This window comes from Netta rufina (assembly GCF_964035555.1).
Source record: "Netta rufina genome assembly, chromosome: 4".
Classification (NCBI taxonomy): domain Eukaryota; kingdom Metazoa; phylum Chordata; class Aves; order Anseriformes; family Anatidae; genus Netta; species Netta rufina.
Genome location: NC_140127.1, coordinates 20,153,939 through 20,168,450, shown reverse-complemented (window position 1 = coordinate 20,168,450; position 14,512 = coordinate 20,153,939). Strand labels below are relative to the sequence as shown.

The 14,512-nt window shown below is 38.9% G+C and overlaps 1 protein-coding gene across 1 annotated transcript in view; it reads right to left on the bottom strand.

Annotated features, from left to right (window-relative positions):
* SORBS2 (sorbin and SH3 domain containing 2) overlaps positions 1–14,285 on the bottom strand; it is a gene marked incomplete at its 5' end in the record, with an annotated part of 156,767 nt that extends 142,482 nt beyond the window's left edge. Inside the window, one exon of the mRNA XM_084286703.1 lies at positions 14,115–14,285. The remainder of the gene's footprint in view (positions 1–14,114) is intronic.
* Between the last annotated feature and the right edge of the window lie 227 nt (positions 14,286–14,512).

Sequence of the window (14,512 nt, the reverse complement as noted above, 5' to 3'; positions counted from 1 at the left end):
ACGCCATGCCTCAGGGCACCAAGGCCATCCGGCCAATGCAGCAGCTCCAAGAACTAACGTGGGTTTTTTGCTCAGTTTACATACCACTTTCTGGCAGAATTTGAAGTAAACTTGAACTCTCTTTATGATAATATGTTCTTGCCTCAGACTACACATTTGTATGTCTTTACTTGAGCTGCATCTGTAGATTGATTCTGAAATGATTTTCTGATGGAATTGCAGAGACAGACTGGTTGTTCCTGAAGGGTGTGAAAACAGATCTGGTTTACAATCTAAGCCATGTCGACTTGTGAGAAGTCATAAACCATTCTGACTTGGAGCTATAGCTGAAGCAACAGGCTGAATTTGAATCAATTCTCCAATTACCCCTCACGCCAAAGGCTTAAGAAAGGCTTTAGGTCATCTTGTTCATTTGCTTCATAATAGCAAATTAACAGGCATATCATTCCTGACAGACATTTGATCAGCCTATTTCAGAAGGCAACCAGCAAGAAAGATATCCCAACTTCATAGACACTCCACTGCTTACTTTTTCCTAGCTCTAATTGAAGTGTCCTTTACTGTAATTTAACCCTGAAACGTTATTGTAATTTAAGTCCCCAATGACCTGCTGTTCGGGTGATGTACTTATACAGAACCAAGCTCAAATTCCAAACATGCACAAGAAGAAAAAGCAGGACCAGCACTACCCAGCTGCCAGCCCTCACGTAGGTGCCTGCACCTCCACGCTGCATAACACACAGACTGCATGACAAGTTTGAGGGCCTGACAGGTAGCCATACTTAGCACTGAGGCTTAACCAGCAGAAAACAATAAAGGACTTGAACAAACTATATAGGACTTGAAAATGCTGTTAGATGTGTCAGATTGTAAGAGATTTTGAGCACAGTCCTGGAGTTAGGAATCTTAGTCAAGAGCAGAATCACTGCTCTCCTTAAAGGTGGCATGTACCCCTCCACCCCCCTTTATGGTCACAAAGTTGTTCCTGCAATCGCACTGAAGTGTTTGCTTCCATTGCTCTCTGGTTACAATAAAGCTGCTTCTCTCCCTTCAACATCTAGAACTGGCCTGTCATGCTTACAGCTTCATGCTGTTGGTGAGCAGACAATCTATGAAGTTGGGCCTACACAATAAAGACAATAAACAAATTATATACAGGAGCACAAGCTGCAATTCCTGCAGAGAAGTTCAAAAGCTCTAGGACTGCAAGAGCTTGAGTGCAAAACCAAGGGCACAAGTGTCATCTCTACCAATGTACACCTTAGCTAAAAATATCAGGCTTTCAAGGCTTTATGAGGTTAAGTGTGACCCCCAAAGTAGGCTGTAGCATATAGTGAATTGTTGGTTCCAGAGAGATGCAGACAGTAGCTTCTCTGTGTTTTCTTTCCCACCCACACACCAATAGATAATTGTAAGGACTCAACATATAAGTTTAATTGCAACTAGTCACACCAATGTCATCAGGGGGCATATACAGTTGGATGTTACTACATAGCAGCATGCTCACACTGTCTTGAAAGACAAAAGCTACAGTGGCCTTTTTTTTTTATTAATTAATTGCATACCAATGTAGAATTATACAAGAAAAAAAATCTCATGTCCTGGAGAACTTGCAACTGATTTTTTGATCAACAATCTTGACACTCTGTTTACATAATTCAAACTGATGCTTTCCAGACAGCCCAAATAAGTAGAGACAGTTGTAACTTTGTGAGAGAGAAGTTATTTAAGTATGATAGAGAATGGGAATGACAGAGCAGGTGGAAGCTTCTAAATGATGCTTTTTTTATTTTTGGTGGTGAGTACCCTGGTTAATCTCTTCTGTAAGATATATCATGATTAACAGGAACTCCTACGCAGAAAAGTGCTCCATTCCTGTTCAAATCTCTATTTCTCAAGGTCATAATTTCCCCAGAGATGCAACAGTCTCCCATGCTAGTAGTTTGGATTGAAAGGAGGACTCGGCTTCCAATGCTTCCAAAGCTGAAGTTCTAGCAAAACGCCTACATCCACCAGTGGATATGGATACTCTATAACCAAATTGGCCCTAGCCCACTATGGGGATGACTTGAAATCAGTGCTGAGGTTTTGTTTGTTTTACCTTCTTGTTAACAGAAGCACGTTAAGTACATTGTCATTTATCATGCAATGCTTCAACTCTTGCTAAGTGAAAATGAGAGCTCTTTTAAGTTTTTCGTTTGCTATTTGGTTTCCCTATAGTACCATTAATTGTCAGACATACTATTCATTTGAAACATTTGTTTGAGCTATATTTTATGCTTCTCCTAGCTGGGGAAAGAAAAGCTGATGTTTGCTGTGTATAAGGCGACACAGGATGTTACAGCTGCATTGCCAGCTGTTCCATGCTGGCTTCTTTGCAGGGCATTACTAATTTTTCACTGACAGTGCTAGACTCTTTTTTTATGTGGCACCTACAGCAATGACAAGACAGAAGTCCTTGCGGGTGACATTTAAATGGTTTTAAAAGCAATTTCATAATTTTTCTCCCTCAGTACACTTTCACTGCTGATTAGTAATAAACATCAGTAATTAATATAAAAATCCAGAACTGCAACCATGTTTTTCACCATAGGCTTCCTTGCTGCATAGAAAAATTCTTCAAGATCGTCTATAGAAACAAATTTAAGGCAACACTTTCTTGCCATCTCGGATTTTGGTAGCCAGTATTCATACACATTGATGGGCTACATGCACTTTTCAAGAGCTGCTGTGCACACACCTTACAGCCTTAAAAGATCCCAAGTGACAGAACAAAGGCCAGCAGCAATGAGGAAGGCAGAGAGAAATGCTCTTGAGAACATTTTCAAGCAGCAAGAAACTCACATGATATGACTACATGTATTTTGCACGTTGTGTCAAGGAAGCAGCACCTCTGCACATATCATAAACCTAAATCCCCAGCAGCTGAAGTTATAAGGAAGAAGGCTTGAAGAACAGAAATGAAAACATCACATTCGGGCAGATCCTAAGACATGTGAGAACCGGAAAACAAAGCTAGTATAATTTAAAGTAGTTATTCCATTTTGTATCCCTAAAGTTGTACATTTATTAGGTAATTTCCTCTTTGAACAGCAAACATATGGAAATGCGGATTTCCCTTCCTAGAAATTGTTTACTTCCTGAGAACTTCAACATCCTCTGCTTTTCAAAGTCACCCACCTATTATTTATAAAAACTGAAAGACCTGTTTTTGCCTCAAGGTTTTTTAATTTTCGGTTAGTTTGGTCCTGATCAAAACAAACTCTCAATTCTAATCCTTAGACAAAGATCAGTAAAAAGTAAAAATAGACTAGCAAAAATATGTACTTGAAGGATGAAAACAGTGACTTTTGCTATCCTCTGCTTCTAGAATGGCTTGAAAAATTAACATATATGGAAGAAGAAATTTGAGAGGTTTAAAAGTAATTTTTTTCTATTAAATTTACAAAAGATAGTTAATTTTTCCAGATTTCTATATTACCTCTTGAAAGAGAATGTAGAGATAAGGACATTGTTAAATTAGCATTGTAAATACAAACATCAAAAGCAGGCATTTTTTAACATCTCAGCAGAAGTATGGTTATAACAAATTTAGTGTTCAAAACATGTTATGCTCCATGCATTGCTTTGCTTTCTGCTATGGACCACTTGACATGCAATTTAAACTCATGCACATTTGATTTCTATAGCAATTAAACAAATTGCTCATAAGGAAAATATTAGAAACACATTTTATTTATTTATTAGCCTTTGCATTTGGATCAGCAGGGTGAAAAGAGATGATACAGGACTGACGGTTACCTAAAGACTATATTTTGAAACCAGCATACAATGGGTGTAGGAAATCACTAATAGTAGTTTTACATAGTACCTGTAACAGCTTTGGGTTATTTATAACAAAATCAGCTAATGATAGACTGGTGGGATGAACTAGAAAGATGGGAATCTTGATCAAAGTCTGAACTGTCCCACAGTCAAGTGCTTCAAACCATTTTTGTAGTACTTTTAAAAACAGAAACAGCACTGAAGTAAAAAAAAACCCTCTATGCTATAAACTTACATGATTGATACTTAAAGTCAGCATACAAAATCTTATGATAACATATCAAAACATTACAGCCTTGATAATGGCAACTTGATAGCTCAATTTCCTGATCCAGCCTCTACATAAAAATAAGGTGACCCCTTAGCTTCATTTAGATGGTGACATTTTGAACTTTCACATATTTCCAATACAGACAGCACAAAATAAAGCATGATAAAACACCAAAACCACGCAGACTTCAATTTTCAAGTCTGATTGGCATTTGTGGGCTCCAAAGAGCACAGCATAATTTCAGAGTAGCTTCTGATGTTTATTAAGTTTTAGAATGCAGAATTATGCATCTACCATGAAAGCAAAAAATGATTTTAAAAAACTGTGCTTATAAATGTAAAACCATTTCCAGTAATAAATACTGTAAACGAGGTGGACAGATTCATTCAGATGGTGCTGATCTTTTCAGCATGGATTTAACTAATGAGAAGACTTAATTGCCTACCTGCATTTAGAAAAAAAAAAATCATTGTTTCAAGTGATGGAAATAGACGTAAGTACTACATTTTTGTTCAGCTTATTTGAATCTTTCCAGTATTTTACTAGGAATTTTAGGCTAGGGGGTTAAAAAAGGTTAGATGCTAAGGCCTTTTCAGTGGGGAAATTTCAGCAATTACAGCAGGAGATACTCATTTAGGGGTAATAAATTAGATTGCAATGTTTTGGAAAAAAAAAAAAAAAGCCCAAGTGTACAGATTTTACACTCATACTGTATCATTAGATTTTACATATGAAAGATGCAACTTTGTCACGGCATTATCAACTACTAGTTCTGAAAAATGCTTGTAACGAACATAAAGAGAAGCTGTTCCTAAACCTAGCGGAAAATAAAGCCTATAGAAGTCTGATTAAGATTTAGACAACACTGAAGGTGAGAGTAGAGTTATATAGATTTTTGAGAAGGCTACACATAAAAGAAAATTACACTGCAAACTTTCTTAAATCATGTATGAACTCAGGCCATCTTCAAGCTTCTGGTCAGCTGATAATTTAAAAAATCAAGTATGTGTACTGAAACAAACAACTCACATTTTGCATGCTCGATACACGGGAATATAAAGCAAAACACACAGAAGACATCCCACTAACACTCTAAAACATTTTGCCCCAACTAAAACAATTCCCATAAGAAAACACTTAAACTACTAGCAGGTATTGGAAAGATTTTTTGTAGTAAGAAAACAGACATATATACAGAAAGTATAAAAATAATGGACAGGAATCAGAAAATAGAATTGTAAGCAAAAATACAGATAAAGCAGAAGGATTGGGTAGCTCAAAATGTAAATAACTTTTTCATATATGTTTTGGGAAACCAACTTCAGAATTAGAGAATCAAGTATTATTGTTTTATAGTGGCCAGATGGACAGAGCACTGCAGCAACTTCTCTCATGAAGTAGTACTCATGCATCTTACCTGCTGCCTGACCCCTATCCACAGAATCACATTATTCCATTGCTGGTGGAAGACAGCTAACGACAGTCTCGTTGTGATAGGGAGGTTCAAGTAAGTATCTATTTGAAGCTTCTAATGCTTCATTCTAAAGTGTTTGTGAGCAGCCAAAGCTTAGTCATTTGGGTATAAAACTGAATTGCACATAAAGGACTCAACTGCAGAAGGGGATCACAACTTGCTTTCAAATCTGCAAAAGAATTAAAATTCGAAGAAAGTGTACATATAGACACTAAGTACATGAACATCTGTGGTATGTGCTGTCATGCTGTGCATAAGTCAGAAATTTGACTAGAATGCAAATAATGACTTTTTTTAAACACACAAATAACTCAAGTATATGAATTTCTCAAGGAGCTAGCTCATTTTTCCTCACACCTGCTTCCCTTCAGTCTCTGGAGCAGTATGGTACAGTTTATCCTGACGGTACTGACTTTTCTTTTTTAAATTTAATTGTATTTATTTATTTTTGCCCTCTATCAGGAATGCTGTTGTTTAGGCCTCTGTCATCACACAATCTGACTACAGTATCTGGAACCCTGCTTTTCAGTAATGTTGTCTGATCACCATAAAATGTGCTTCATAAGCCCACTCTAGCTTTTTGCTTTGAGGCCACTGCACTTATTTGCCCTGGAATAGTGGGCACACATTGTCCACTAGTGGGCATACAACTGCCTCCTCCTCCTACCATTGCAATTGTGTCTCCCCTCTCTTCCCTTTCTAGAGCTGTCATAGTTCTCTCTGCTTCTCTACTCTTGCAACTCCCAAGGCTCTCATCACAGCTTTGTACAACTTCTGCTTGGATTCTCCCACATACACTTCCATTCATTTGTAACAGACAGTATCCTTCTAGCATAAGAACACTTCCCAAGTTTATCTACCAAGATACTGTTTGCTTGTTCCTCAAATCCCTTCTAAATTTCAATTTCTGCTAGGCTGCCTACAGGAAAAGAGGAAAGTACTGGTATTACGGTTGAGTGGTCAGAGACATTTGTGAATAAATCTGTTTTGCTGTTTACCTTTGGAATCGCATGTGATCCCTCTCGTTTGCCTAACACCTAGTGCAAAGAGAACTCAACTCCAGTCCCGTCTTTGCCTGGTGATGTTCTAATATTGACAGAAACAATTACTTAAATGTAGTTTTCTTTCAGACAGCAACTGAGATGACAGTCTTTTTATCCGCTCATTAGGAAATAATTTGTCTGCCCTTTCTCTTCTGACAGCTAATGATAGCGAGAGAGCATGCCTGAACTGGAAGTAGAACACGTCTACATAGAAACAGAACACTTGCTGTTGTACAGTTCATAGTTACTTAGTCATACTATTTATCTTCACTCGTGGTTTTATCTAAACACTAACTGATCTATCTACACTTTAAAGAACTGTATTTAAGATAATTACACCACTAAATACTATGGGAAGTAAACAAATTCACACCTGAATTAATTTAACACAACATCTCCACAATTATTTTTGTTTTGCTTTTAAGAAAACTATTGCCTTAAACTTGAAGGCATCCTCCTAATGCTTCACTATAGTATGTATTAACTAGAACAGGTGCAGATTTCCAAGCTATTTTCTAGGGTTTGCAGTTCTGATAATAAAATGTGTCCTGAATCTGGCCTTTGCCCAAGAGCATAAATCTGTGAATAAAATATCACTGTCAAAAGCACAGGAAAGTGTAAATCTACAGCTATGCGAGTAATGAACTAAAAACCTCCCCTATATTTGTTTAAAAGTAGAATGATAATCTACCAGGCTCAGATTACATGATCTATATCTGCAGACTGACCCTTAAAGAGGTTTGTTAGAGAACTGAATTTGCCTCAATATCTCTGTTTTGCATGTATGTCAAAACAGAGCCTTTGGTTTGGTCTTTATTCTACTGTCAGACCTGTCAACACCTCGCTTAGCTCTCACACAGTAGCACTTCATTTGATTAGCCTCTTTTATATTTTGTTTATTCAAAGCAAAGCATTTGATTGCATTGCTCACACTGAAATTATTTTCTTGAGATTCCTAAGAAGTACAGATTTGTCCAGAAGAAAAACACTGCAATTAACATGAATCTGATTATCTGGTAGAATGTCACTGCTCAGAGATCCCTGTTAATTAGAAATTCACTAGAAATAAAATTAAATAAAAATAGTGTTGGCAATTGCTGGCTTCTGTCTTAAGTTGCTCATTAAAACGTGTAAAATGCATAACTGGCTAGAAGGAACAGTGTGATATACACAATCAATATGACTTAAGTGATGCATACCGAATATTTTCTATTGCCATCATCCCTTTGTGATGCTACTGCTTGCTCATCTCCAAAATCCTTACTGTATGTTAAATAGAAAAGAAAATAGAGGGTTGATATGTGAAACAGACAATAGCTGCTTAACACCTGAAAAAAAAAATTAAAGCACAAAATGCATAGAAGTCAGTAGTGTGAGCTCCATGTTAAAAGGGAAGCATTCATTAGATACTTTACCTACGCCAGTCACTACAGTTGAGGATTGCCTCAAAAGCTACAGTCTTTTTGAAATTCAAAACCTTCGCAGAAGTCTCATGGTATTTAAAAGCAGTATATCAAGCCTAAACTGGGGACATTTAATCCATTAGCCCACCTGCTTCACTGCAGAGAGCAAAACATTCTGTGCTAGAGATTTACTGAATGGCCTTCCTAAAACACCATTTCTTTGTAGTTCTCACCAATCACCTCATACCAACAATTCCATCTTTATTTGCCACAGCCAAACTACAAAAGTTCTCATTATCTGCATAACAGAGTAGAAAAATTAAGGTTCTCAAATGAACATGAGATTAAGGGAGAAACAGGCATTTAGTACCTTACAAATCTCATTTTGCACCTGCTTGTATATTTGGTGCCAACATCTTGGATTTCAGATTACGTTTATGCTTACAAAAAGGAAATAGTTCTGTTTTTATACTCATTGTGTATCATTTTTTAATATTAAGATAGAATAAACAAAGACAACATTTAAACATCCAATCTAATTATGTCTACCCTACACTTAGCTCACTTAGTTCTGTGGCTGTGCATTGCTAAGTTTCCCTTGTGGACACTTGTAATAGTGAAAATACTGTTTATACTTATCAACAGACCTCTGTAGTAATGTGTGCAATTCCCAGTTCATGCATTTTTCACACATCAGACATGATCCAGACACCTGCATCATGGACAGCCTCCCCCTTCTTATTTCCTAAAATGAAATTTGGCGAAACAATGGCCTTTCAGAAGTCAGCCCTACAGTGTATCCTTGCTGTAGTCAAGTTCAAAGCAGTCTGTGAGAGTAGCTGCCAACAGCGATTAAGTGTTTTATTTATATTTAATTTTATTTTATTCTGATCAGGAGGCCAGAAGTAGTCTTAATACTAACTGCTTTAAATTTGTACTCTTACAGGTTTTGTGGTAGTCTACCATACTTCTACACTTCATGTCATTAATTAAAGTAAAAATATAAGTCTGACCACCCTGTTTCCATAACTCCACCTTTTCTGTACGTGATAAACTGAAGTACTAATCTCTCTTCCACAAATTACATTCCAGAAATCCCTATTTCTATTCTTTTACTGGTGTTACTACAGATATATCTAGAGACAGGTCACTGTATTTCATGACAAACACTGACCAGATCTCTGTCAATAGGAGCCTATTCACCTTTTAAATTCGTACATCAGGTACAAATATTTATACTATGTTGACAAAGGAAAATCTGCTGTGTCTTCTGCACCTTCATCACTTACCATGGACACAATGTTTAAGTAGTTATCTGCACCTTTTTGCAAAGTGGCATGGTTTGCAAGGTTTGCAAACTTGTACCTATTCATGCTTTTCCCACAGAAAAATATATGGCTTTATTAAACATAACACTCGAGGTTCTCTGTGGTGACAACGCTTTATGTTCAGGCTAGAGTGCAAGTCTGTGGATTGCAAAAGAAGACATTTGCTACATCCTGCTCTTGATGCAGTTGCTGCACCTTCTCATCATGGGGTACGCCATGCAACCCTAAGCCTCTTAAAGAGCATTACAGCTACTGTTCAGTATTACTGTGGCTGAACTAGGAACTCACCTCTTGTCACTCCTAAAAGAAAAATGTCAGTAAGGAACTCGACCCATTGTTTTTAAATTGTTTGAAAAAAACAAAACAAAACAAAACAAAAGGACCTTCCCAGCTAATTTGACCTTCAGTCATAACTACTGATTTCCTATTAGTAGAACTGTTGATCCTAAAAACAAACACAGCCTTAGACAACAATGCATTTAACCACTTTTATAATCCTGTAAAAGGTTGATTTCTCAGCTATGAAAATTGCAGTTATTGATTCCCTTGGGCTTCCTACATGCATCTTTGCCCATCTTTTTGGGTCCTGAAGGAGCAAAAGAGAAAAAACTGCTATGCTTGTGGACAAACCTAGCTAGTCAACAACCATTGCTGAACTAGGGATAACTTAACTTACCCATCAGACAATTCAGCTGTACACTGCTTTAATACTTCTACATAAAATGCAAGACAAATGCCCTACAAAAAGTAAAACTTTCAACACTATGTATCTGCTGAAAAGGCTCATGAAAAAGTTTATTGTGTAATTTAATCACAGTAAAGACTGGGAGGAATAAGGATTGCTTTTCCTGCTTTCTTATTTCCCCCACCAATCCTTTGAGGCTTGGGATTCTCAGCATCAGCTGTTTATATATATATATATATATATATATAAATACACATATTAATACATATATATTATGTTACTTAAGTTATTTAAGAACACAGAACTACGTCTGTCCTATTCAACCCCTTGATGGTGGCTGGTGATGTTTTTAAGGGTGGATGGATCAGAACACCGTCCTTATTCAGTACAGAAAGATTAAAATTAAGTCTGTTTAGGAAAGAGGCTAGCAATAATAGGAGAAAAGGCTCAGCCTTTGGAATTTCCTGCTTTACAACAGCATTAGCTATGCTGTATCACTGTTATGGAACAATAGGTTTGAACAGAAAAATACAGTTAATGCTTCAAAAAAAACTGAAAGGAAGAGTAAATTTAGAACATTGTCATTCGGCATGCTTTTACTCAAAAATACATGGTGCCCTTTAAGTATTTACTTCTGTCCAGTATCCCACCATAATCCCTCCCATACATGAGGTTTTCCACAGAATCGGTGCCTTTGATAGTTTGTTTGTTTGTTTTTTTTTTTTTTTTTTTTTTTTTTTTAATCTTTTTAGACTGGGCTCAAGACCGTTAAGAAACTTCATAATTACAGAAGTGTCGGCATCTCCTCGAGACTTTTTTTTTTTTTTTATTATTATTATTGTTCCAGTAGAATACTTGTGTTAAAATGCTTGCATGAAAAGAATCCACGCTATGGACTGAATGTTATGGTAGTCATCTCTAATAGGAAGCTATGCACTACATCCAACAGAATATGAAGAAAATGCAAACTGTCAATGAGTAACTCACTTTAATGCCATACTGAAGTAATAACAACAAAAAGATCAGTGTAGTAGAACACTATCAAGCCACACATTTATAAAATTCAAGATTACAAACAATCCAGAATTGTCAACTTGTATGTCTATGTTACGCAGACAGTCTAGCTGGAGCCGAAGTACTGTTTCAGGGTAACATCTGACGCAATTTACCAGCTTCAGAAGCACCCTCTTCATTGGTGTACTATACTCAGTACCTGATCCTTCCAACACAGAGATGGCATTTGGCCACTCCACAGCATTAATGTTATACAGTGTACCCTAATCTGGTATGCTAGCATGTTTTCTGGGCACATGCTATCTGTATTTTTACGCACAGGTTGATCTTATATGTAGGCATACTGCATTTTGGAGACTAGTCCATAGGCTGGGGGTAGGTAACGTTCCCACACCAGCTCTGTCACAGGGTTACTGTGCTCCACAGACCACATGGTTGGTTGATGCTTATCACTGTTTGCTCAAAGCTAGTGATTTTAAACAAACATACCAAACAACAGTTACAGCACTTGATTAAACCTTCTTTAGTCATCCTGTTTGTTCTTGCTATTTGCACCTGCTACTATGATACTACATTTTAAGATTGATCTGCCTGCTTTTGCTTTGTTGGTAACCAGTTTATGATCACAATACATGGTTCCAGGGTCACCTTCTAAAGTCATCTCTCTCAAAAAGTGACTAATGTTAAACCACGACAGCTGGTGATACGTACATCATTGCAGACCAAGAGTCTGACTTTGCATAACATACAGACTTTCAAAACATGTATAATCATTTCTTGGATTGAAATCATCATGGCTCTAGTGAATCCTGAAAAACTTCTACACTTCAGCCAGAACTTGATCATATCCTTTCCATTTCTGAATAGTCCATTTTTTCTTCTGTCATATTATTCTCAAGGACTTCTTAGTAACCTTCTGCTTATTAACACTTTTCAGCTGATTATGAGCTGAAATCACCCACCTTCTATGCCCGTTTGCTTTTGACACCAGTGACAGGATTCTACCCCTCCATGCCTTACATCACCTACAATTAGCCCATAGTGGACACACTCTTTACTTAGCTGCTGTTTCTTACCTCCATCTCATTAAAATTCTTCCTCCAAACTATATTCTATTGCAGCACCTCCATGGCCATTACTGAGAGTCACCAATTTGATTTACAAATAGCTCAGAGGGATCAGATGTTGCCAAAGAGACCGTAAGGGAACAGGGAAGCTGGGAATTGATATGAGAAAAAAGACAAAGGGAGAACAGCAGAATGGAAAGAATGCATAACGCTTTTCTCAACAATAATAGAGACTAATAAGATGCATCTATCAGCACCTAACTGGGTGTACACTGTTTACTGATTTGTCTGAGTAAATCCTGCCTCACATGCTTTCTAACACCATAAATTCTTCACAGTGAGATATGTCCACCTCGAACTGTAAAATCCTCGACATTCTGCTTACTGCTGTATCTGTAGCTCTCACTGTTATAATAAAAGCTCTCTTTGTTAGAGGGTTACAAACACCTTAAAGGAAATGCTAGCTTGGCTTGTTTATCATTTTCATCATAATTACAGACTCAATCATGAATATTCATGTAGTACCACACTGTAAATACGCATTCCACTTTATAGAACGCAGATGAAAGCAGCTCTCTCAACAACTTACTGTGTGACCCCTACACATGGGTATAAGAAAGGACTTGGGGTGTGCATTCACCCATTAACAAAATCCTGCAATGATTCAAGGAAGATGGAGCTTTTCTAATGGAGAAAATGCATGGTAGCAATCCATTTATAAACTGCTATTTCCAAATGCGCGTCTCATTTGGGGGGTGGTTGCTGACCATGCTTGTCCAAATACCTTTGCAGGACATATACACAGAAATAACACAGTGGAATTTGGCTCCTAATTACAGAACACTGGTTACTAATTTAACTATAAAGATACCAGACCTCAAATTCCTCACCCCATGTCTTCTCAACTGTCCAAACAAATGGCTCATCTCAGTATAACTAAAATCCACATGATTATTAAGATTTAAACCAATTATCATTTCATTTTCTGAAGCCGCAAAGTGAATCGGTGTGTTTGGTTCAGTTGTCAGAATATTTTAATGCATTTCAGTATCAGGTAATTCAGAATACATTTAGAAGTTCACAAAATGCTACACTTAATATAAAAATTTGTATTGAGGGATTGTAGTTTTATCGACCTGCTTCTAACTATAGCTTTCATCACTAAAACAGATGTGTTGCAATTAATACCTATTCAAAGCAATTCATTCTGCATTGAAAACCTACAGCATTAGCCTACAGTCCTCATCAGACGGCTTATCCTGTTTCCATCACTGCCTTGCATTCATCTTGATGTTTTTATTTGTTGCAGCTTTTGGTAGAAAGCCTGCTGCCGAGGTCGCCCAATAAAAGTTTAAGCGCCTTGTGCTATTAACGTGCTCGTGCTCCATGTGGAGTGCTGGTTTCCTTCCTTTTATTGAACGCCAAACGGAGGGACACAATGGGCGTGTTGTGCTCCGTGCAGCACGGTATGCATGATATCTTCGGAAGGGAGGTGTGAGCTGGCTGCGATACCGCTGCTCTTAGCAGCACAAGTGCCACCAACTAATCAACCACAGCGCTGGGGCACGCAGCCCACTGAAGGCTGGTGAAGAAAAAGCTGCTTTTTATTATGACCTACATACCGCACGGCAGCAGCCGGACAATTTGAGGCTAGTTACGCTGAGGCTGAGCACAATGCACGAATTCTAGTAATGAAGAACTCATTCAGTTCGGGCTTTACCGATACGTTCGCGAGTTTGACAATGCATTTGAGGCAGGATGCAGAAACAGCATCCTGACAGCACAAAGCACGGTGGGAAACAAACAAAAAAACCAACCCACGTTTTAATAGAAAACGCGAGCATATGGCTTTATCCCCTATCGGAGGCATCCTTTTGCATCGCCAACCGCACGGCGCATCGCGCTGACACCGACCACCGCGGATAAAGCGATCGCACCGACTCCCCCACGGCCCCACAACCCCCCCCGGGTCCGAAGCCGCCCTTTAGGGGCCGCGATAGATACCTGCAGCAGCCGGGTCCCCGCGGGAAGCCTGGCTCGGAGGGCGGCTGCACAGAGCGGGGAGGCTCCTCGCCGGCACCACGCACCTGCCGGCTGTGCGGCGGGGAAAGGCGCCCGCTGCTTCTTCCCCCGGAGCTCCGGCTTCTCCCCCGGGAGCGCCTAGCGAGCGGCTGCGGGAGCGCTGCGGGGCAGCCGTGCCTCTACGGGGCGGAGCGCGGCTGGGCAGCCTGACAGCAGGTCCGCAGCGGTGCCGCGCCGCATCCCGCCTCCTCCGAGCGGCCGGCGGCACTCCCCGGCTTGTCAAAATGGCAGCCGCGACGCCCCTTCCTCCCCTCCTCTCCTCTCCTCCTCCTCCCTCGATGAGGTCGGCGCTAATTGCGCGGCGCCCCGCTCCCCGCACG